Below are 24,421 nucleotides of genomic sequence, written 5' to 3'. Positions count from 1 at the left end.
AGCTGTGCTCTGTCACCTAGCAGCAGTGGTCACAGGCAAAGCCCCGGCCACCCTGAGCCTCAGCTGCCCTGGGGGGTGGTGACGGTGCCAGCCTACGTCACCAGGTGCCAGGAGCCCAGATGGTCCTGGGGGGTCAGCAAAGTTCTCCAAACCCCAACCTCTGAGCCCCGTGTGGGGGGGGCTGCGGCGTCCTGGGCACCTCCTGTCCCCTGACGGGAACGACTCCCTTCCCTGTGTCCAGGTGGCTCAGTCCCGCACCAGCTCCGGGCCACCTTGTGAGCAGGGAGGGGACTTGCCCAGGGTCACGGGGACACTAAGTAGCAAGTGTCCACAGCCCTCTGCCAGCAAGTCCTCGGCTGCCAGGGGAAACTGTCCCCCCGGCCCCTCTGGCCACAGCTCTCTGTCACTCAGCGAGCAGGAGGACCCAGTGAGCGGCCTCGGGGACAGAGGCCCCTGAGTCCAGGAGGGCAGTTCCGGCCCAGGGCCCCAGCGTGCAGAGGCAAGGGGAGGAAGACGCAGATAGAGGTACTCGTGAGCGGCATGCAGCCAGCTTGAGAAGCCGCAGACACTTTGCGGCCATCACTGCCAGGGCCACAGTGTGGTCCAGACACGAACCAGGCCCAGAGGGAAAGCCAGCAGCAGGGCACGAGCCACCCGAGAAACGCTCTGTCCGAGGGACAAAGTCACCTGCCCCTCCTCCCTTCACCACCCACAGGGCACTGGACCCTTTACCCTACAGGTGACTGTGGCAGGAAGGCCGCATGAGCCAAGCCCTTCACGGCACCCAGGCCAGGATGGCAAAGGCAGCTGGGGACAGGCCGGTGGCTGGTCAGTGCTCCTGATGCGGGCGGGGTTCTCGTGTGTCCCAGGTGACCCTATCATGTCCCCCGACACTTACTGTAGGAGCGACCTTTTGTGTCTCATCCCCAGTGCAAAATGGAGCCAGTCCCTGCCACATGAGTCTCTGCCATGTAAGTCCCTGTCATATGATCCCTGCCACACGAGGATGCTACGCCAGCCCCCTCTGGATCTGGAACCGCACCTTCTCATTACCGTGGCTGGGACGACGACCGTCACCACGGGTGTTCTTCATGCTACATTTTATTCACCTGGCGCTCCACACTTGGACGGCACCTGCCACTGGCGTCACTGGCGAACGACTTATAACAAACTGTCCCAGGGTCACTGAGAACCCCAGACCGAGCCTGCTGCTCCCTGGACCCCGTCCCTCACCGGCTGTGAGGGGCCACCCCCGTCCCCAGAGACTCCGTTTTCCAGCTGGGGACACGGAGAGAAGGTCCTCACGTGTCCAGCCTGCCGGATGCTGCAGGTGTCCTCGGGACTTTGCTCGCGGTGGCAAAGCCCTGGGAGCTGGGGACTCAGCACACGACAAGGCAGAGGTGGTGGCCTCCTCGAGGCTGCTGTCCAGGGTGGGGGACAGAAACTATCACATGGGCTGTCACTGCCCGGACATGACCTGGGGAGGGAGGGCGTCGGTCCCCGGGGGTCCAACCCAGCCTGGGGGCAGAGCGGGCCCCCGAGGTCTGGCCGCCACCTCCCAGTCTGACCTCTGGAGAGGTCGTGGTTGACGTGGCTGCTGCAAAGCGAGAATTGATGGCTTTTCGAGAGAAACGGGATAAGAAGGTGACTCTGGAAGAGAAGGCCTGGGAGCAGGGGGAGCCGCTGCCCTGGACACACTGCAGGACACTGGCCCAGGCGGGCACTGGCCGGGAGTTAGCTATTGCTCCAGACCCCGAGCGTCACCCTACAGTCCCCCTCCCCACACGCCCTCCCTAGGTAGGAAAAGGAGGGTCATGTCCCCGCAAAGGGCCTCTGAAGACTGAGCACTGTGGCCACTGACTGTCCACTCAGCTGGTCAGCACCCACCTTCTGGTCACTGAATCATGGCTGTCTCATGAGGGTCACCAGACAGTCCCCCAAACAGCACCTCATCCCTGACCTCACCCACCATGCTGGGCCCTCACTCTGCCCAGGTCAGCTTCTGGGGTTCAAGGAAGTGTCCCTGATGGGGGTGCCCAGCACTGAGTCCCCAAGGCGGGCTGAGGTGGCCGCGTGGACAGCTGGGAACAGCCTGGGTGAGGGCGACTCCAGGGGAAAGGATTTCTGCGCTGGCAGATGGGGAGGAGTGAGGCCGCACAAGGCCCTGCGGCCACAGCAAGGGCTCTGGGGTGGATCCCGGGAGTTTTGCGATGATTCGGGGACAGTGCCAAGAGCTCTCTGGCTGTGGGCAAGGAGTGGGCTTCACAGGACCACAGGGACCCGAGGAAGCGAGTCCTCAGAGATGGCCGCCATATGTCCTAGACACAGGGGTGCTGAGGGCTCTCTTCAAGACGGCAGATTTTCTGTCCGTTTCCATAAGTGTCTTTTCTAATTTTTAACTTTGAAATGATGGATGAATATTAATTTTTCGAGACAGGGTTTGGCTCTGCTGCTCAGGCTGGATTCAAACTCTGTTCTCGTGCGATCCTCCTGCCTCAGCCTCCCCAGCAGCTGGGACTAAGGGGCCTGCCCCCTTCTCCGGCTTTAACGCTGCTTTTGACGAGCAGAAGTTTTTAATTTTCATGAAGCCCAGTTTATCGAGTTTTCCTTTCACAGTTCTAACATCCTGACTCTGTGCCTACTGCAAGGTCGTGGCGGCCAAGAGTCTCCATGTTTACTTCTAGAAATTAAATAATTCCTGTAACTCAATAAGAAAAAGGAAAAGAATCCAATAAAAACTGGGCAGAGGACTTGGACAGATATTTCACCAAAGAAGATATTCAGAGGACTAGAGGCCCAATGAAGGACACTCAGCCTCACGAGCTGAATAGGGAGGTGCCGAGTCAAATCACAATGAGCCGGGCGCAGTGGGGCACACCTGTAATCCCAGTAGCTCGGGAGGCTGAGGCAGGAGGATCATGAGTTCAAAGCCAGCCTCAGCAACTCAGCAAGGCCCTAGCAACTCAGTGAGACCCTATACAAAATAGGGCTAGGGATGTGGCTCAGTGATCAAGTGCCCCTAAATTCAATCCTTGGTACCCACCCCCAATAATGATGATAAAAAATAAAATAAAATTACAATGGTATGACTCTGCAGCTGGTAGAATATCTAAAATTAAAAGACTGTGTGATGGTTGACCGGGATGTGGAGAGACTGGAGCTCTCATACACAGCTGGAAGGTAAAATGGGACAACATTTGGTTTTAATGAGTTAAACACATAACTACTCTATGATGCAACTATTGCACTCCAAGAGAAAAGAAAATGAGAATCCACACAAAATCTTTAACATTCCCAGCAGCTTGGTTACAGAGTAGCCTAAACTTTGAAACACAAAGGCCCTGGAAGGGTAAATGGATAAATTCTCACATAAACACAAGAAGGAATATTACTCAGCAATAAAAAGTAACAAGCAACATGAAACTGAGTGAAGGAAGGAACATTCCACTCATGGAATGTTCTAGAACAGGAGAGCTGTTCCATGGGGATAGAAAGCACTGTCACCTCTGGGGAAAGAACAGGAGGTGATTGGGAAGCGGCATGAGAGAACTTTCTGGATTGTCGGAAAGCGTTCATATTCTGATTGGACTGTGTGTAGACACGGTCGAGATGGATTGAACGGTGCAGTTTAGATCTTCATAAAAATGCCATCTCCATAAGGTTATTTGGGGAGAAAGAAAAACAGTTGTTGGATGAATGGATGTGGAGCACTTGGACGAGTCCAAAGGGCTCTATGGAAGAGAAGACAGGGGCACACACTGCTAGAAGGTTCCATTTATTCTCCATCCAACAGAGATCTGGTGACCTACTGTGCGCTCTCACAGCCTCTGGAGCAACAAAGATGGATCCGATAGCGTCTCACCGTCCATCAAGACGCTAACAGGCGTCCTGAGTGCCCTGTGTGCCCGTGTGGGCCTCTCCCTCCCCCGGAAGCGGGCCTCCGGGTTTTCCAGGGGCCAGTTAAAGGGTTCAAACATTTAAAAAAAAATTTAAAAAGCGGTTCAGCCACCTCTTGGCCGCCCTCGGCAGCCCCAGCACCTGGACCTGCTGCACGAACCAGGTGAGGAGACAGACCTCCCTGTCCCTGGCCTACAGGCAGGGTGGGCCTGGCCAGGGGCCCTCCAGCAAGGCCCCGCCACAGAACGACTAAGCACTGCTCCTGCCCTGGGCGCAGACCTCCATTACCCCGTGTGCTGAGCCAGTTTTTCCCAAGTGCTTTCTCTTAAAGGAACAGAAAAAAATAAGTGACCGACCACGCCGCACAGTGGGGACTCTGCACAGGTTTAAAGACTCAGCAGAGCTCTTCACGGGGCCCAGGAAGCTGCCGCCCGTGTTTTAAGGAGGCCGAAGACAAGATGGGCCCCGAGATCCCATCAGCATCTGACAGCACTGGGTGCGCAGAGTCTCTGGGCGGTGTGGAAGTTTCTGGTCTTTCCCTGGCCCCAGAATCCCAGGGTAAAGGCTGCTCCCATGTCAAGTGACAGGGTGAACTGAGAACGCAGTCAACAGGGGACTGCCTGGGACATTCACGGCTATGGCTCAGCGCCCGTGTGCTGGGGAGGGAGGGGGGGGAGGCCTTGGGAACCCGGGAGGGAAGCCACGCACAGGGGAGGTCCTGAGAAGCTCCCAGAAGGCTTGGCCAGAGGCCCTCTCAGGGACCACAGGGGTCACCTCGACTCCCCTCTGGCTCTGCAGGACCTGCAACGTGGGCTGTGGCTCACTGGCCACATGGGGTCAGTGACATATAGGCACATGGGCTGGGAGACCAAGACCAGTGTCCCTAGGGAGCCCTGGGTGACCCACACTGCACCAATGACAGGTGGCTGCCTGCTCACTGTCTGTCTGAAGGAGACGAGGCGGCCCTGCTCTTGAGTTCTGCTCCCAGAGGCCAGATCTCAGCTTCCTGGACCGCCAGGGTCTCCCCAGGACCCCTCTGAGCACCAGGTGTAGCACGTGCACACTCCAACTTTGTAGAAAGAATAGATAAAATAAACACGTGCACTAACACACGCTGGCTAGCACTGGAATGGTCCCTGCAAATCAAGCCAGCCATCCCTCTGTGCAGTGTACAGGTGAGGAAATGGAACACGGAGTAAAGAAGCGATTTCCTCCTCGTGCATCACGGTCAAGGCTACCCTAAGATCCAGCCATCCAACGTGAGGCCCTGAGCCCATGAGAGCTCCCGGTATTGATTGGCAATGCCTGCCGGCTCCTGGCCTGGGGACCACTGGAGCTAACGATGGTGCTGCAACTGATTAGTGATGTCTGCTGGGGAAAAGGGAGGGCCGGTGACAACTGGGTTTTCTCCTATTTGCTCCTCCTGGCCTTAAGGACAGGAGTGATGCCAACGAAGCCTTCCCCCTGGAAAGGGGCAGATTTGCCCGCGCAGCACCTCACGCAGGAAGAACCCCCATTTCCAGCTCTAGCTCCTCCCACTTCTGCTCACACCAGAAGATTCACTGGCTCCCCCAAACTCCCATCTTTTCATAGCTGTGACGGGTCACTTCTGCTGTCCCCCAGCCTGGCTTGCCCTTTCCGCTGGGAAAAAAATCCTTTGAGGCCATTGCCTAGTACCCTCTTCTGCTGACTACGCCTTCCCCAGAGTCCTGCGGAGAAAACCCACCCAGGACCCAGGTGCTCACCTTGGAAGCCCCCACCCCAGTCAGGGCTCTGTATACAGTAGGTGCTCAATAAACACATGGTGCATTAAGTTGGCATGCCTACCAGCCGCCTCTCCTGGAGCTGGCAGAAAGACCACAAGTAGCTGCAAAAAGAAAAGGGAAGGAGGTGGGAGAGGCGACAGGGACCGCAGCGTGATCTATTGACGGTGGGAGAGGAGAGAGAACGAATTCATTTCCTCTCTGTAGTAATTTGCCTGTAAATATTCACAAACATGCAATTGCTCTCAGCCTCCCCATTAAAGATAAATGCATAAATAAAGCTGCCGACCCAGGGGCTTTGTACACGGTTGCTGCTCCTCTCCGACACAATACCAGAGTGACTATTTAGTTGGCTGCAAAGTCCTTGCCCCGAAGCATCTCAGGGGTATCCCAGGGGTGCGTTCAGAAGTGGGTGACCCGCAGGGGAGGCAGAGGCCAGGCAGGAGGAGGTGCTGGTCACTGGTGAAATGAAGCAGATTTGCTCAGAAGACCCAGGGTGTGACCAACCCAGTGCCCCGAGGGACCACACAAGTTGGCCTCATTTGGCAGGGTTGGTCTTGGCAAGGTGTCCTCCCCACCCCCATATTACCCCCCAGGAGGGTTCAAGGGTCATATACAGACAGTGCTGAATGCATCTCTGGATCAGAACAAAAGCAGCTGCCTCTGGAAATGCTGGAGGTCCCTGACCATGGGGAGAGGACGGAGGGTCCCAAACAGAGGCCTTTGCAGAGCCAGCATCCCTGGTCGGGCTGGGAGGGAGGCCTCCATGAGGCTCGGGCCTCTCCTAAGTCACCTGCAGCTCCCTCTCAGCGCCTTTCCTTGGGACCAGGACAAGAGGAGCTTGGGGAGGGGCGAACACCCACCCGCCAGTCAACAGACCCTCCTCCCAGCATGCCCTGCAAACTCCCAGGAACTGGACCCAGAGCCCGTCCCGTCCAGAGGCCCAGAGCAGCCTGGCTGAGCTGCACCTCCTCATCAAGGCCTGGAATGACAGTGCCCAGCCCCACCAGGCTGTGCTTTGGGACAGGCTCCCTTCCTTGGAGTCCTCACAGGGACCCTCAGAGACTGGTCACTCTGAATGAGAAACTGAGGTCCAGAACCGCCCAGGGAGCCGGGGAAGCAGTGGAGATTCAAACCCAGGCTTTGGGGCCACAGGATCTGAGTGCAAAATCCCCAGGGCACGGAGGAGGAGGGATGGGAGGAGGCTGGAGGCAGCCCCAGGGCGGGGTGTGTATGGATTGAGGGGTGCTGTCTCCTTTCAGCAGATGAAGGCCCTGGCCTCTGCTGGCCTGGAGACCCACTTCTCACCTGCCAGAGGTGACATGGGCAGGCCCTTTCCCAACTGAACCTCAGTGTCCCCACCCACGTGATGGTCTTCTACTGTCCTTGCTGAGCCCTGGCTCGAGCCACTGGGGAGACAGTGAGGTGGCGGAACACACAGGGCAGCGCCCCCCATGGCCCCAGAGCCCAGGCACCAGCCGGGTGAAGCCTGCCGTCCCAGCAGTGCTCGCGGCCACCCTGCAGCAGCCTTGCCAGCAGAGAGACTCAGTCATGGTCATTACGGTGCACTTAGGAGACCAGGAGCAGGCCAAGGCATCTTAGAAAGCCTGGCACAAGAGGAGCTGAATGGGAAGGCGTCCTGCGTAACCTCAGTTAAACAAAAACCCCGTTTAACCACAGGCAACAGCCTGTCTCCCCGACTCCGTCACTCGGGGCTTTTTTTCTAACTGTCTGCCACTTAGCTTTATATTTTTATCACCCTAGAGCTGCCTCGGAATTAAAAATAAATTCATTGATGAGGAGAAGGGCGTTGCTGACCTCTGTGGTTCGCAGCCCTGGGCCAACATCCTCAAGCCTGGCTCCTTCCCACACAGCAAGCAGAACGCGATGCCGTTCTTGCTCTCAGCTATGCCAAGGTGCAGGCGGGTGCCAGAGGAGGGAGCACTGAGTCACAGTCCCCCCGGGCCAGCAAACCAGCGAGTGCAGTCATTGGAGGCTCCCAGAAGGAGGCTGGGGGTGGAATGGGCCTCCAAGTGTGCCAAGCTGCAGAGCTCAGATGGCAGGTGCCAGGGGAGGTATGACTGAGAGATGCAGAGGTTCAAGTTAGGGAAATGAGAAAGAAAATCCATTAGCAGAGAATTTTCTCCACCGTTCAAGGAGGAGCACTGACTACACACATTCTGGAATGTTCCCAAAGGGTTCCGTATTTAAGATTGGTCCCCGGCTCCGTGCTGGTGAAAGGTGGTGGAACCCAGAAGGGGTGGGGCTTGGTGCAAGGTCTTCAGGTCCTTGGGGACATGCCTTCCACCCCCTCCTCTCCTGCTCCTTTGCTCCCTGACCATGAGGAGAGCAGTTTTTCTCTGCACATGTCCCCTCCAGGATGCGCCACCAAAGGCCCCAATAACAGGGCCAACTATCATGGACTGGAATTCCCCAAACCATGAACCAAAATAAACCTTTGTTCTTTATAAGTTGATTGTCTCAGGCATTTGTTATAGTCACAAAAAGCTGCTTCCAACACACGCCGCTTAAAAGCTACGGCAAGCCCCGGGGCGGGCTTCCAGGTGAAACACAGTTTCAATTTCAAGTCAACGGCCACCTTCCATGTATGTGCCAAATAGTTCATGGAACACTTATCAAGTGTGGGACGGACTTGCACTGCAAATTTATGCATTGCTTAAACGGAGTTCCCATTCCACCGAGCGACCTGGATGTTGTTGGTAGATCTGGAAACTACCCCCAGGAGCGTGTTGGCCAGCAGGGCTCCCGTGACCCTGTGGTGGCCAGGAAGGAACCACACACACTGTCCTGCACTGAGGGATGGCGCAAAGAAAAGCAGGAAGCGAACAGAGCGGACGTTCCGATGGCCCCTCCGCGGGCACACATGCCCGGCCAGAACAAAGGCAGGAAGCCGGGGCCTCTCGGCCGGGAGAGAACCACCTCGCCTCCGTCTTCCAAGCTCTCGAGTTGTTGTTTTATTGCCTTAACGAGAACAGCCGCACATGCAAGCTCTGCTCCTGAGAGGGACCTTGCTGATCTGTCACACTGTGAGCGCTCTGAGCTGGCGGCTGGGAGTGTTAATCTCCACATGCCAAAGAGGGTCCAGGGAACAGCGGAGGCTGGGGAAGAAGGGCGCAGTGGGGGCGGGAGGCTGAGGGAGCCCTGGTACCAACCCAGCCGGCACAGCCTCAGCAGGAAGGTGACCACCAACCATGACCCCCCAGGGGGGTGCAGCCAGCTCCGCTGCCCAGGTCCCTTGCTCTCTCCTGGCCTGGACACTTACTGCCCAGCTGTGGACACTGCAGGGCCCAGGCACGCACCTGGGGAGCTTCTCCCAGGCACAGAAGCAAACTCTGGCCTCGCCCTCCCTCCTCCTCCTCCTCCTCTTCCTCCTCCTCCTCCTCCTCTTCCTCCTCCTCCTCCTCCTCCTCCTCCTCCTCCTCCTCCTCCTCCTCCTCCTCCTCCTCGGGACAGGCCTGGCCCCGAGTTCAAGTTCAGATTAAACAGCTGCCGTGCTCCTACAAAGACTAGTCTTTGAAGTCTGGGAGGAAAATCTCAGCTCCGATGGGACCTTTCCTACCAAAAAACCTCTCTGGGGAGTCCAGCAGGAAATGAAAACAAACCCCTGGATCCTTCTTGCCGGCATTTATGAGATTTTTAATTAGAACAGCTGCTTCAGACTGTGCTGCTGGGGAAGGAGCGGGGGCAGAGACCCAGGCAGGGATGGCGCTGAGGGGGGACCAACGGGAGGGTGCGCACAGCCACCAGGCAAGCTGTCACCCCGAGGACCAAGTGACAGTGCCCGCCCAGGGACACGTGGTGCTGGAACCCTGATAGCTCCGAGGAGCTGCAGCCACGCAGGTACCAAGTCAGGAGACCCTGGCTCTGTTTGGCCTCCGTCCACTGCACCTAGAGACCACCTGGTCACAGGCGGGACTTTGCCCCTGAGCCTGCTCCCCCTCCCGCTCCCCGCCTCCAGCAGCCCCTCCCTTGGGAACATCTGCCTACCGGCCGGCCAGGGCCAGGGGCTAAGGCTGTCCACCCAGGGAGCTGCAGGAAGGGGTCAGTGGCCCCTGGGAGTGTAAAGGCAGACCTCACACCAGCTACGAGCTGGCCTTTCTGAGCAAGGGCAGGGGTGGACCTCTGGGCTTTGGGAAAGGTCTTTGGCCATCTGAGTTCTGGGCCACCGCCGTGTCACTGGCAAGTTTTGATGGAGGACATGCTGACCTCAGATGGGCACGTTCGTATCCCTTAGCCTCTAAAATGCTCTGCACAAACGTTCACTCAGAGAAGGACCCTGGCCCCCGGGCCCTCGGGGACACACGTTCATTTCAAGAGCATCCAGAACCCCTGGAGGGCTCTTCGTGCCATTCAGATCCCCAGCCCCAAGGCGCAGCCGTCCCTGAGCGTGAATGATGAACTGAAAATGATGAATTTGAAATAAATGATAGCACAGTGAGGTAGGGACAAGGACACGGAAACGGGGTTGCTGCCAACGCTGCCACCCTCTGTGCAAAACATCCTCCGAACGCCACGGTGTCACTTTCAGAAGTGACTCTATGAGCATAAATATTCAAAAACATTTATGTTTTCTGTTTCCCCAAAATCGTCCATGGACGTAACTAAAAGGTGTCCCCCTCTTGTTTGCTTTCCTTTCTTGATGACGTGATGCTTGTTACCGGCGAGGTCACGCAGACCAGGTTCCCCGCACGTTCCTCGAGGCTCCTTCCCGACCAGGGTCGGAGCCGATCTGACTCCACCATCACCATTAAAATAGACTTCCTCGTGTCCAACCAGGGCCAGGGACACACGCCTGTAACCTCAGCCCCTCAGGAGGCTGAGGCAAGAAGGTCCCAAGTTCAAGGCCAACCTGGGCCATGAACCCAGAACCTGTTTCAAAACAAAAAAGGCTGGGGATGTCGCTCAGTGGTAGAGCAGCCCGGGGTTGATGCCCAGTGTGCAGGGTGGTAAGAATGATAATGATGATGATCATGATCTTTTAGTTCAGAAACTAAGTATTAAAAGGTCACCCCCCTGGGTGTGAAGCTCCCTACAGAGAGTTCTAGGGTCACGGGGCCCAGCATCTGGATAGACATTGTCCAGGGTGGTCTGTGAGTGTGGCTCCGGCTGAGATTACAACTGCATGTGTGAGCTGAGTGTCCCCAGTGTGGGTGGCTTCGTCCAATCAAAGACCTGAAGAGAACAAGGAACCTCAGGGCTGTGGCTTGAATGTGTCCCTCTGAGACCTAGTGGCCAGTGTGGCGGGATGAAGGGCGGGGCTGTTCCCCCACCCACAGGATGGAGGTCGCCCTCAAAGAGGCTTCGGCCTCACCCTGCCCTGGCCCTTCTGCCTTCTGCCATGTGAGGAGCCGGCCTGTCTCCCCTCAGAGCGCACAGCCCTCACCAGACGACCGAACCCGAATCCCGCGTCCACACCCTGTACCTCCTGGACTCCAGAGGGAGGGACAGTAAACGTGTCCTTTTTCCATCATCCAGCCACGGGGGATTTGTTGTGGCAACACAAAATGGACAGCACGGGCTGCCCCAGAGGGAGAGGGAAGCTGGCCTCTGGGACTTCTTAGGCTGGACACTGGTCCATCCCCTGCCCTTGGGCTGGAACGGACACCACCAGCTCTCCTGGGTCTCTGCCTGCCCACTGCAGAGCTGGGGACTGGTCAGCCTCCACAGTCCCGTGAGCCAAGGTTCCATCACACACACACACACACACCACACACCACACACACACATCACTCACACCACACACCACACACCACACACACACACACACACACACACACACACACCACACACACACATCACTCACACACACACACACACATCACTCACACCACACACCACACACACATACACACACCACACACCACACACCACACACACACACCACACACACACATCACTCACACACACACACCCACACATCACTCACACCACACACCACACACACATCACTCACACACACACACCCACACATCACTCACACCACACACCACACACACACACCACATACCACACACACCACACACACACACACACCACACCACACACACACCACACACACACACACACCACACACACACACCACACACCACACACACACACATCACTCACACCCACACACCACACACACCACACACACACACACATCACTCACACCACACACACCACACACACACACACCACACACACACACCACACACCACACACACACATCACTCACACCCACACACCACACACACCACACACACACACATCACTCACACCACACACACACATCACTCACACCCACACACCCACACATCACTCACACCACACACACACAACACACACACACTCATACCACAGACACACACCACTCACACACACCACTCACACACACCACACACACACACCACACACACACACACCACACACACCACTCACACACACCACTCACACACACCACACACACACCACACACACCACTCACATACACACACACCACACACACACACCACACACACACTCATACCACAGACACACACCACTCACACACACACCACACACACCACTCACACACATATCATACACAAACACACACCTCACACACCACACACACCACACACACACACATACACACACATCACTCACACACACACACCACACACACACACATACACACACATCACTCACACACACACCACTCACACACACACACAACACACACACACCAGACACACACACACACACCACACACACCACACACACACACATCACTCACACCACACACACACATCACTCACACCCACACACCCACACATCACTCACACCACACACACACAACACACACACACTCATACCACAGACACACACCACTCACACACACCACTCACACACACCACACACACACACCACACACACACACATCACTCACACCACTCACACACACCACTCACACACACCACACACACACCACACACACCACTCACATACACACACACCACACACACACACCACACACACACTCATACCACAGACACACACCACTCACACACACACCACACACACCACTCACACACATATCATACACAAACACACACCTCACACACCACACACACCACACACACACACATACACACACATCACTCACACACACACACCACACACACACACATACACACACATCACTCACACACACACCACTCACACACACACACAACACACACACACCAGACACACACACACACACCACACATCTCTCTCACACACAAACACACCACTCACACACACACACAACACACACCAGACACACACACAACACACACACACCAGACACACACACACACACACCACACATCTCTCTCTCTCACACACACAAACACACACACACACACCAACACCATTGGTTCTCGGTTCTGTTTTTCTAGAAAACTCTTAACATCACCAGGTGTGGCCCTGTCCGGCCGTGGCTCTGTCCCCAGCGCTGACGAGCAAGTTGGGGATAGGAAGGGACCCAGCTCTGCCCACACAGGAGCAGGGACGCCCAGGCCTGGCCCTCACAACACACAGGGGACCTGTGGGGGGAAACCAGAAACCGTGATGGAAGAAACCCAGAGGGAGGAGCAGAGTCAGTGCGCGTCTGAGGCAGAAGGTTCCAGGCTGTCAGCGTCACAGCTCCCCGCTCCGCCCAACCACTGACCCAGAGTTCCCCAAGTCGTCGGCGGCTCTCAACAGACGGAATCCGAGGTTCACACCGTGAGGGACCCGAAGGGCCAGCCCAACACTGAGGGACAGCAGAGACGGGCATTTGACATGGAGACGCACACACAGCCACCGCGTAGGAACTCTGCCATCGGCACAAGAAAGGACAGTGCCACATAGACCCTCCACATGCAGTCACCTGGCGCTTGACAAAGAGCAGAGTCAACAGAGCAGGGACGAGAGAGTCCCCAACAAGTCACGCCAGAACAATTGGAAATCCACACGCAGGGCCATCGCTGCCGTCACCTGCCCAGAAATGAACTCCAATGACCCAGACCTACAGGTCACATGGAGACCTGCAGAATTCCTAGAAGACGACCAGGAGAAATCCAGATGACTCTGGGTGGGGACGGTGTCCGGAAAGACGTCAAAGGCGCAAGCTGTGAAAGAAGTCACTGGGCAGCTGGGAAAGTCACTGTCAAGGGCACCTAAGACAAGCCCCCGGTGGCGCTTGGGCTGGGAAAGGACTCTCGTCGGAAAGCGCAAAGCACTTGTAAAACCCAACAAGGGGGCAACAAGCCCCCCATGAAGAAGTCCCAGACACACACGGGGCTAGAGACGTCCAGGGAGCAACGAGAGGCTCCGAGGAAAACAGGTCACCGCACATTTATTAGAAAGGCCAAAATGGACACCCCGGAGACACCAAATGGTGCTGAGGACGGAGCGCCGGGCGCTGTCCAGCAGGGCACAGGGACTTCAAGACAGTGTGGCCGTTTCTTAGAATCCCAGAGCTGCTCTGACCCTGCGATTCAGCAACTGCGAGTTGAACACTTGGAGCCACAAAAAACCTGAGCACAGGGGCTGACAGCAGCTCATCCCAAGTCCTGAAATCAGGAAGCAAAAAGTCGTCGTTCTGTCGGGGACGGGGAAAGCAATCGTCACACATTCAGGAAACGGAGCGCGGCTCAGCGCGAAGAAGGAACGAGCTCAGAGGCACAGTCCTGACACTGAAATACGGAAGCCACCCAGCGTCCATCGCTGGTGGATGGGCAAGAAGAATGCGGTGTGCCCACAACATGGAGTATTAGTCAACCCAAAAAAGGAGCGGATTCCAGAACACGCTACCACACGGGGACCTTGAGGGCGTTAGGCTAAGTGAATAAGCCCGGGTGAAGGAAAAAGAAAAGATAAAGAACAGAGGGTTCTCTGATCCGAGGTAGTCAAGGAGCAGGGAGGCAGACAAGGGGAAGCGCAGAGCATGTCTGACAGCGGAACTGTCCCGCGTGGCACCGTGATGATGCACACACGTCACTGTACGTTTGCCAGAACCACAACCCCAAGGGAGCCTCGGTCAGTGACGGTCCTGTGACAGCGATGTGTCGGGTCATCAGTTACGGACATGACCCACTGTGGCGCAGGTGTTCACCTGGAGGACGTGGGGAGCCTAAAGTGCTCTAGAAGGTCAGGTGACTTATGGAGGGGTACCAGGGACTGAACTCAGGGGCCCACGACCACTGAGCCCATCCCAGCCCTGTTTTGCATTTTATTTAGAGACAGGGGCTCACTGAGTTGCTTAGGGCCTCGCTTTTTCTGAGGCTGGCTTTGAACTTGCCATCCTCCTGCCTCAGCCTCCCCGGCAGCTGGGAAGACAGGTGTGCACCACCATGCTCCGCGAAGTAACCTGATTTTTAAAAAATTCAAAAGCAGCAGAGTCCAGAGCCTAATCTCCCTCCTGGACCCCACAGGACCCTTCTTCCCTAACGGGGGAGTTACCATTGCCCACCCCCGAGCTCAGGGACAGGTGGTTCTGTCCCCTCCCTCCGGGAGCACGGTCAATGTCAGCAGCCGACCCAGCAGAACTCCGGCCATGGAGGCTTCTCACTTGATTTGTAAGGGTCCATTCAAATATTCCATTTTCTATTTGCCAACTAACAAAGGCACAGCCAACCAGGGCTCAAGAGCGGCAGCCCAGGCTGCTCCCCGGTGTTCAGAGCCCGGTGGCCTTGGGCCGGTCACTTTCCGCCCTCCGATGCGGACATGGCATCTGGAGGTGGCGTCCCTTGTCCTCCCGTCCTCACCACAGTTGCCCTGTGTGACTCTTCTCCAGCCGAGATTCTCGCTCTGGATTTACATCGTTATTAAAAACAGTCACGAAGCCCGCTCGGGGCAATTCCGGCAGCTCACACGGAAGAGCAGCCGCGTGGTCAGCATGCACAAGGCCTGGGTTTGGTCCCGAACTCTGCAAACGAGGATGGGGATGGTGCACAACTCACAAGGAACCAACAGCCTCAACAGAAGAGTTAAATCTATAAAACTCCCAGAAGAAAACACAGGGGTAAAAATTCACGGCCTTGGATTCGGCAGTGGTTCCTGGGTGGGACCAAGAGCATGAACAACAGGGAGGACTCGTAAACTGGAGCCTGGAGTGGCTGCGCCTAGTGGGCCCCTCCGGCCACCTGCTTCCTGTCCTCAGATCTCAGGATGCTCCAGTGGCTGCCTGCGGGGAGATAAGACCCCGGGCACTTCCCTTCTGCCTGAGCTCCGGACTTGGGACATGCTTGGTACAGAACTTGGGAAGAGTGCCACCACGGGTAGGGGACTACGCACTCAAGAGGCGCCACTGTGGGTGCAGACGGTGCCTTTTTAGGTGTCTGGGCTACTGGAGGAGCTGTGGTCACACACTGTCCTGGCACAGGAGTTGCCGGGAGTCACTTACAACTTCTGGGAAGCCCAGGTGGCCCCACTTGGGAAGAGCACGTTGTTGCTCCCCGGGGTGTGGGGAGACCATGGGAGTCAAGTGTCAGCTGCGGGGTAGAGGCCAGGAAGACTCTTGAGGCCCAAGATGGCCCTGAGCCCCAGGATGTCAGAACAGAGTTGACATAAGCCAGGCTCCTCTTGCAGCCTTTTTTAGACCCTGAACAGAGAGAGGCATGCATCCCCATGGCAACCTCCCTGTTGGTGACAAATACCCACTCCTACCATCCCCAGAGCCCGGGCCTCTTCAGGGAGGTCACCCTGGGAAGCAGCACACGGCTCCCACACGTGAAAGCAAACCCGGGGCTTCCCACGGCGGTAACCTTGCCCTCCCGACTGACTGGTGAGACACGTGCCACGCGCCCATCTCACAGATGAGAAGACCGAGGCTGGAGAAGACCACTTGCCCTGAGTCAAACAGCTACTGGAGGGCAGAGCTGGGACCTGCCTCCCTCCCCTGGCTCCAAAGCCCCAGCAAGCTGCTTTACGGCCACCTTTCTTTCTGTTTTCCCTGTCGCGAACATTTTCCTGTTTCCAGGTTAACCAGAGAGGTGGGCTAAGGCATGAGGCTCCCTGGTCCCCCCTCAAGGTAAACTGAGAGCAACACCCCCACCCCTGCCCCTGCCCCCTGCTGCTTTCTCTGTGTTTAAAGAGATCCTTTCCCCATGGAGAAGCCACCCAGGGGAAACGGCCAGCAGGCACCTTCTGATGGACAGAGCAGGCAGGACTCAGCCCGTGATAAGGCCTCTGCCTCCCGCAGCCTCTGCCAGGAGGCCTGCAGTTAAGATTCCGCCTCCTTGGGGCCACAGGACACAGAGGCCGTGGGGCACGGACAGCCACACAGGCTGCCGTCCGCTGGACCTCAGTCTGGCCCTGCTCTGCCGGCCACCCTGCCTGGACTGCGGCCAAAAACGATGCCTGGCCCCGGCGGTGGCCGCTCCAAAGGGAGAGAAGGGGGAACAGCCCGGGAGCCGCCGGCTCTCTCCACGGCAGGCAACCAGCTCTCCTGGAGCTGCCAATGGCCTCCCCTGTCTGCAGCCTCCCTCCGCATCCTCCTCTCTCCCACACCCCCGCCACCTCCTCCTGGTCAGCTCTGGTCCGGAACCTCAGAAATGGAGGACGTGAGGGGGAGACGGTCACATCCTGGCCACCGCATTTCATAGGGAGAAGACAGATGGCTCCTAGGACACACTGTGGCCGAGGCCGGCCAGAGGCTGGACACCTGGTTCCTCACTCAGGACCCTCCCGGGAGGCCACGCAGCTCATCGCCAGTCCTGGGGCCGTGGGCAGCCGGAGCCTCGGGAGAGAGCAGGGCTTTCCCGTTCCCAGCCGCGTCCCAGAATGTGGTGGCCATCCTGGTCCTTGTGCGTTTAAACCCGATCAGGGGACCCTGGGCGGGGCAGTAGGCACCGCCCTAAGGAGGTTTCCTTCTCTGACCCAGGACTGGGTGGGCGTGGGAGGGGGAGGGGAGGAAAGGGAGCTGCCCTGGACACAGGGCCAGGCCCTCCTAAGCTCCTGGATCCACATCCTGGATCAACTCTTGGCCCTTTGTCCCCTTCCCTAAATTGACATCTAGGGATGGGACAAGGAGTGAGGCAGCCCAGGCTCAGAAATGATGGGTTTGCCGAGCAGTAAGAGGACAGAGGATTAGGCCCGTTATTTATTTATTTATTTGGTCACTGGGGATTGAACCCACTGCGCTACATCGTCAACCCTTTTATTTTTTTATTTTGAGACAGGGCCTCTATAAGTTGCCCAGGTGGGCCTCCAACTTGCAGTCCTCCTGCTCAGCCTCCCGAGCAGCTGGGATTACAGGCGCGCACCACTCTGAGATGAGACGGTTTCGTTTGTATAATCAAGATGCCGCTCTGGTGTTTTGGGATCCTACCTCTTCCGATTGGCCTCTTTCCCTTTCGGTCCACAGGTGACAAGATCCCCTCGAGGTCTCCTTCTGCTGGTGGCTTCAGGATAAAGTCCTGAGGGAGAAGAGAGAGAAAGGCAGGATCTGTGAGGCTTGTGGCTTTTGCACCACTTCTGCTCAGCTGTGGCTCCCACTCCCCAGCGCCCCTGCTCCCATTCTCTGAGGTGCAGAAAGCGGACGGGGACTGGGAAGCCAGACCTCAGCACCCAGCCTCACCACGGCTTCCAGGGATGTCCCCAGGGCCCATGGATTGGGGTACATTTCCAGTCCTCCCAGGGGAGCCCACGGCATTTAGGATGACAGTGGACACCACATGTCCCCTGTGTCCCTTTGCCTCTAGCTAGAACACCCACACCCTGGTGTGGGGACTCCAGTTCCTCAGGCTGAAACAGGGCTCTCTGAGTCGTGAAAACCACAGAGCACCCGTCGGCGCCTAATGAATGCCGCTCTCCGTGTGGGAGGGAGAAGCCATGGGAGCAGAGGTCTTGGGTGGTAAAGAAGAACTCAGCCCCAGACGGAGCCCTCGTCTCTCTGAGGGGAAGTTCCCAGGTCGCAGGGGAAAGATCCAGTTCACGGTGTCAGGGATGCACAGCTGCCGGGGACAGCAGGATCTCAGCACAGCCAAGAAAGCAACAGGCAGCCCACAGCCAGGCCCTCCCGGCCCAGGTCCTTGGGCAGCGAGGATGACTGCGCAAGGCCGAAGGAGGAGTCCCGGGTCAAGTTCACGTCGCTTTGATGATAAGGTCGAGAACCCCGAGAAAGACCCTCTGCCTTAGGGAAGAGGAAGGGAGCTCGGAGGAGGTGGTAACAGGGCCCGGGCACCAGCCACCGCCAGCCAACCTGCTGCAGGGCCACCCCTGCAGCGGGGTCCCTGACATCCACGCGCCCCCACAGGAAGGTCCTCAGAACCGTCAACAGAGGGGAAGCAGGGCTGGGCCAGAGGGCGGGACACCGTTTCATTTGTGCCTCAGTGGCCCAGCCAGGCTGCATCAGCCACCCCCTCACACACACATCATTCTCATATTACCCACCCACCCTATTTAGCAGAATGTCCTTTGGAATGGGACTTTGCAGACTTTCCCACCCGATCATATCCGTGTCTGCATGAGCCTATGTGGGCCTGGCCCGCAGAGGCGTGGTTTCCACCTCCAGATCTGAGCCCGCTCCTTCTACGTGCCACGCGTCGGTGGTGATGAGCCTTGGGCACCCGGGAGTGGAAACCTTCCCATGTCCCTGAGTCTTTTCCATAGCGGCAGCGATCCCACAGCGCGTGTGGACCAAATCTATTGACCGTTCATTTGTCACAGTGCTACGCCGGGTGTGTCCATTCCGGGCCACTGGGACCTGGCTGCCACCATCGGGTGCCCACGTCTGCACACCTCGTTTGGATAGGTGCCACACGTGGCTTCCTCAAATGCTGGATGGGTTCACAGCAAATCACAGGGCAAAAGGGCTTCTGGGCTGGGTGGTAAATTTGGACCCAGGGCGCTGCCTACAGAAGGGCTTTCCTGGCCACTTCCCTGCTGCGTGGCGGTGGCTGGCAAAGGGAGGCGTTTGTCACTTGGCTTGTGCAGATGTCCACTGCTCTGCTGCCCAGGGCATCTCAGAGGCACTCAGGCCCACCTGAGCTGGGAACTGCATTTACTGGCTCAGAACTGATAATCAGCTTTTATGAGCTCCGGGGACCGCGCGGGACGCGTATTAATGTCAAGCATGCCCGTCAGCCCCGCAGCCTGGGTGAATGTCACACATTAACGAAATTAAAGGCCGCAGCCACGCTGGGAAGGAGCTGGGGGCTGCATATCAGGAGGTGTGGGCAAGACCCGTCGCTAACAAAATTACTTTTCAGGTCTGGCGCTCCCGAGCCTCCTGCTCTCTCTGGGTTCCGGTGGAATCCTGCCTCCCTGCAGTGGAGAGGGGATTAGGTGATTACCAGGCTGCCAGGAGGCGAGACCCAGCGCTAATCCTGATTCCCATTTAAGCACATCTGCATTGTGTGAGTGAAGCCAGGGCCTGGGCATTTCTTCCCCTTTCCTGAGATCTCGGGTGCTGGCTGCTCCAGCCCAGGTCCCTGCGGGGGGGAGGGGGGGTGGGGGTGGATTTAGGACCCAGAGGGGAGATGGGTGCTGGGTGACCAGAGGCCCTGTGGAAAGACCCGAGGGCCAGGGGAAGTTTTCCCACCTGGGAAATTGGGTTCCAGCCCCTTAACTCAGTGATCAGAGGGTCATATAGGGAAAGTGACAGAGCAGGGCAGTGTCCTGTCTCCTGGATGTCAGCCTCGTGGATTGCAGTCACACCATCATGTTAAGCAGTCTAATACTGCCAATTAATCTAATTATATACCATATCAGTTTTGGTATGATGCAGCATGGTTTCAGAGATATTAAAATGTAAAAACAAACAAACAAACAAAAAAGCCTTAAAATCCACAAAATACAGCTTCATCAACAGTAGGCATAGATTTGCAGGTTTGCTGTGAAGATGAGTCTCAGGCTGGACCAAGCTCAGAGGCACAGCGCAGAGGCCCTGGCTCGATTCCAGGTCAGAGGGTCTCCCTCCTCTTTTTTCTTTTAAACTAAGAACTAAGGGCTGAGCTCTCAATTTATAAGAAAAGCTCTGAGAGCCACTCAGTGTCCTGGGTGAGGCCCAGATGAGAATCTTCAATGTCACATCTGCTGTTTGCAGCCCTCACGAACACACACACGCGCGTGCGCGCGCGCCTGCAACCTGCTGAGTTTTCACAACAGAGCACCCCTGGGAAACAGACACCCCACCAGTAACTTATCTCTGTTTTCCCAGCTATTATTTCTCTCCCATCACATTCTCCCAGGTCACCTGTGCATCTCGGTGGCCAGAGCTCCTGCCCATTCCTTCCTGGCTCAGCCTTGTCATTGGCTACAGACAGGCTCCTGGCTGCTCTGCCGGCCTGCAGCCTCTGTGCCCTCCCACCTGCCCTTTCCACCATTGAAGTCAGCCCATAAAAGTGGAGCAGTGTGTGTCATCTGCTCCAATGCGTTCCCTGGTCTCCCTTTGTCAATACACAGGACCTTTTATTATCTGATCATCAGCTGCCTTCCAGGCCCATCTTCAGATCCTCAGTGCACACAGGCCGCCCAAACCTAGCCCACTGGACCCACATATACTCTACCATCACGCTCCGCCCAACCTCACTGATTTTCACTGGGTCTGGAATTCTCTTCCCTTTCCTAACTCTGAACTTCACCCCTCCCCACACTTAACAAACTCTACACATCCTTCAAAACTTTTTCATGATTTCTTCTGAGAAACCGTCCTAGTCCCCCAACAGTCATAATGTAATTATTTTCTGGGTTCCCCTAACAATTTGTGTGTAAAGGTAATAGTATATTTTGGTTCGTGTGATTTTGCCTGCCACTGGGCTCTAAGTGCCCCTATAGAGATGGTGTCATCCTCTGTCTGTGGGCCTCAGACCCTGACTCTGTGAATAAGAGCTGGATGGCCAGGGGCTAGGACAGACGGATGGGTGGGTAGAGGAGAGGGTTATACAGGAACTTGAGTAGTGGCAAGGAGGAACTGGGTTATCACTGGTTGCTGGGATAGAAGGATGGGTGGATGGATGGGTGGGTGGATGGACAAACGGATGGATGGACCAGTGGAAGGATGGATAGGTAGATGGATGGATGGGTGGATGGATGAGTGGATGGGTGGATGGGTGGGTGGATGGGTGGGTGGATAGATGGATGGACAGATGGATGGATGGATGGATGGGTGGATGGATAGATGGATGGGTGAGTGGATGGGTGGATGGATGGATAGGTAGATGGATGGATGGATGAGTGGGTGGATGGATGGGTGGGTGGGTGGATAGGTGGAAGCAAATGAGGAAAGCGGAGGGACAAATGGACACTTCATAGGAGTCATTTCACTGAATAGGAGAAGCAGGGCTAAGTTGATGGAGATCAGGGAGGATTGGGTGGCTCTCAACGCCTCGTATAATTTTCACTAGACCCTGAGAGAAGGTGAAGCTTATAGTGACAGAGGTTCTTGCTTTAGTCCTCCAGAGTATGTGGATCTGAGCAGATCACAGAGCCCAAACAGGCCCCAGATCACCCCACTACCCCACCTGCTCCTCCTCCTGCTCCACCTGTAGACCCACAAGATGACCCCTCAGAAAGGAGTGGTCAGAGCTATCCTGCGCCTTGGCCCTGGCTGATCCAGGTGGACCAGATATCAGCAGTGTGATACGGAGACCAAAGTCGTCTTGTGTCTGAGTCAAGTCTTGGTCTCCAGGGCATCTGGTGCAATAGGCCAACTGCGTGCAATAGGTGGACAGGCCTGGGACAGGTCAGCTGCCTTGTTTAGGGCAGAGAGACAGCTGCCAGTGGAAGCCCTGTGCCACTCTGCAGAGATGCCATTTGGGGCAAAACTCAAACATGGGTAACAGATCAGGATCTCCTAACCCCCATTTTGATGGTTATGTGAGGATGGGCTTACAAGGAGTCTCATCCCCAAACGTGACCTGCTACCTGCACATAACTTGGGAGTCAGGTCAGGAGATGGGAGCCCCACACATTGAATGATTGTCAAACCCCATGGCTAAGACACCAGGCTTTTGTTTCCCGCAGGCCTGTGCTGAAACCTCAGTTATGCCCCTTGCTGTCCATGTGCTACTGGGAAAGAAAATTCCTTATCCCACTAAATCTTAGGGTATTCACCTGCAAAGTGTGGACCATCATAGTCCTGGCTCACAGGCTCAAGGGAAGGATTGGATGAGTTAATAGATTGCAAGTAATTCCCATAGCACCCAGAACATAAAAATAAGTTAATAAATAAAGCAAGTATTTTATAAAATACAATCTGCTACTACTTTTATGTGAAAAGGGGTAGTGGCCAAGTATTATGCTGATATCAAAGCCAGACAGAGACACTGAAAGAAAACTACAGACCAGTAACCCTGATGAACCCTGATACAAAAGTTTCAACAAAGTGCTGGAAAACCTAACTCAGCAGCACAATAAACGGATTCCATACCATGACCAAATGGGACTTGTTCCCGGAATGCAAGGATGGTTTGATGCATGAACTAACAAGAGGAAGGGGAAAGCACATGATCATCTCAACAGATGCAGAGAAAAAAACATCTCACAAACTTGAGTAGCCTTTCATGAGGAAAACATTCAACAGACTAGGAATACCAAGGCACTACCTCCACATAACAAAAGTCATTTATGAAGAACTCATAGCGAACGTCATGCTGAACGGTGAAAGACTGAAAGGCTTTCCCAGAAGATCAGGAACAAGATAAAGTTGCCACTTTGCCACTTCCAACCAACACAGTGCTGGAGAGTCCAGCCACAGCAATTTGACCTTTGACTTAGCAATGATTTCTTAGATATGACACCAAGGTCAGAGGCAAGAAAAGAAAAAAAAATAGAGAAATTTTTATGGACTTTATAAAAATTTTAAACATTTGTGCACAAAAGACAATGCAAACAGAGTAAAAAGGAGACCCGTGAAACTGGAGAAAATTCTTGCAAAACTCATATCTGACCAGGAATTCACATTTGGAACTCCTGAAACTCAACCACGGCAAAATGAGCAGCAAAGCTAAATTACGGGTAAAAGACATTAATTGACAGTTCTCCACAAATGTCATACAAATGGCTAAGAATACGTGTAAAGATGTTCGACGTCCCTGATACTAGGAAATGCACATCAAACCACAGCGACATATACCTCACTCCTATTAGGGTGGCTTCCATGAGCGAGAGAACAAGAGAGAGAGAGGGAGAGAGAGAGAGAGAGAGAGAGAGAGAGAGAGAGAGAGAGAGAGGGAAACAGAAAATGCCAAGTGTTGGCAAGGATGTGGAACTCTTGCACACCGATGGTGGGGATGTAAAATGAAATAGAAACCAGTGTGGAAGAGCCTCACAAACTTAGGCATAGAATTGCTATGGGGTCAGCCACTGCGTTCATGGGTATAGGGCCTCAAAGCAATGTTTGTTCGCCCATGTTCATGGTACCCTTATCTGCACCATAGAAGAAACCCAAATGTCCACCAACAGGTGAGTGGATAAAAGTGTGGTGTGTGTATAGACGGAAAGCGGAGCGTGTGCACCAGGCGGGGCAGAGGGAGGAGAGGTGTCCTTGAGTGGACTCACGTCCCATTTTACAAGACCAGAGAGTTATTATGGAGGCTGGTGGGGATGGTTGGATGACATTATGAATGTATTTAATGCCACTAAACTGCTCCTGAACATGGTCAAGATGGTAAATTTTATGTTTTTTTTTTTAACCACAATTAAAAAAAAAAAAAACAACCTCCAGGGAAAAAGCACAGTGGCCCTGATGGGTGGTTCCCAGCTCTCCTCCTTAGAGCCCTTTCCCCCTCCATGAGAGTCCTACACAG

General features: G+C 55.5%; 1 protein-coding gene across 5 annotated transcripts in view; it reads right to left on the bottom strand.

Annotated features, from left to right (window-relative positions):
- Nucleotides 1–24,421, bottom strand: part of TSPAN18 (tetraspanin 18) — a 148,830-nt gene that overhangs the window by 101,760 nt on the left and 22,649 nt on the right. For 4 of the 5 annotated variants that reach the window (XM_081263535.1, XM_081263538.1, XM_081263536.1 and 1 more), the window contains exon 2: nt 18,001–18,088. The gene's annotated coding sequence lies outside the window, so the exon portion shown is untranslated. Of the gene's footprint in view, nt 1–18,000; nt 18,089–19,875; nt 19,918–24,421 lie in introns of those variants that run through there. The other variant, XM_081263537.1, reaches the window with a different exon arrangement.

Source organism: Spermophilus citellus (assembly GCF_964194105.1).
Source record: "Spermophilus citellus genome assembly, chromosome: 2".
In the NCBI taxonomy this organism is placed as follows: Eukaryota; Metazoa; Chordata; class Mammalia; order Rodentia; family Sciuridae; genus Spermophilus; species Spermophilus citellus.
Note: the sequence above shows the minus strand (reverse complement) of the source record. Positions and strands in the feature narration are given on the sequence as shown.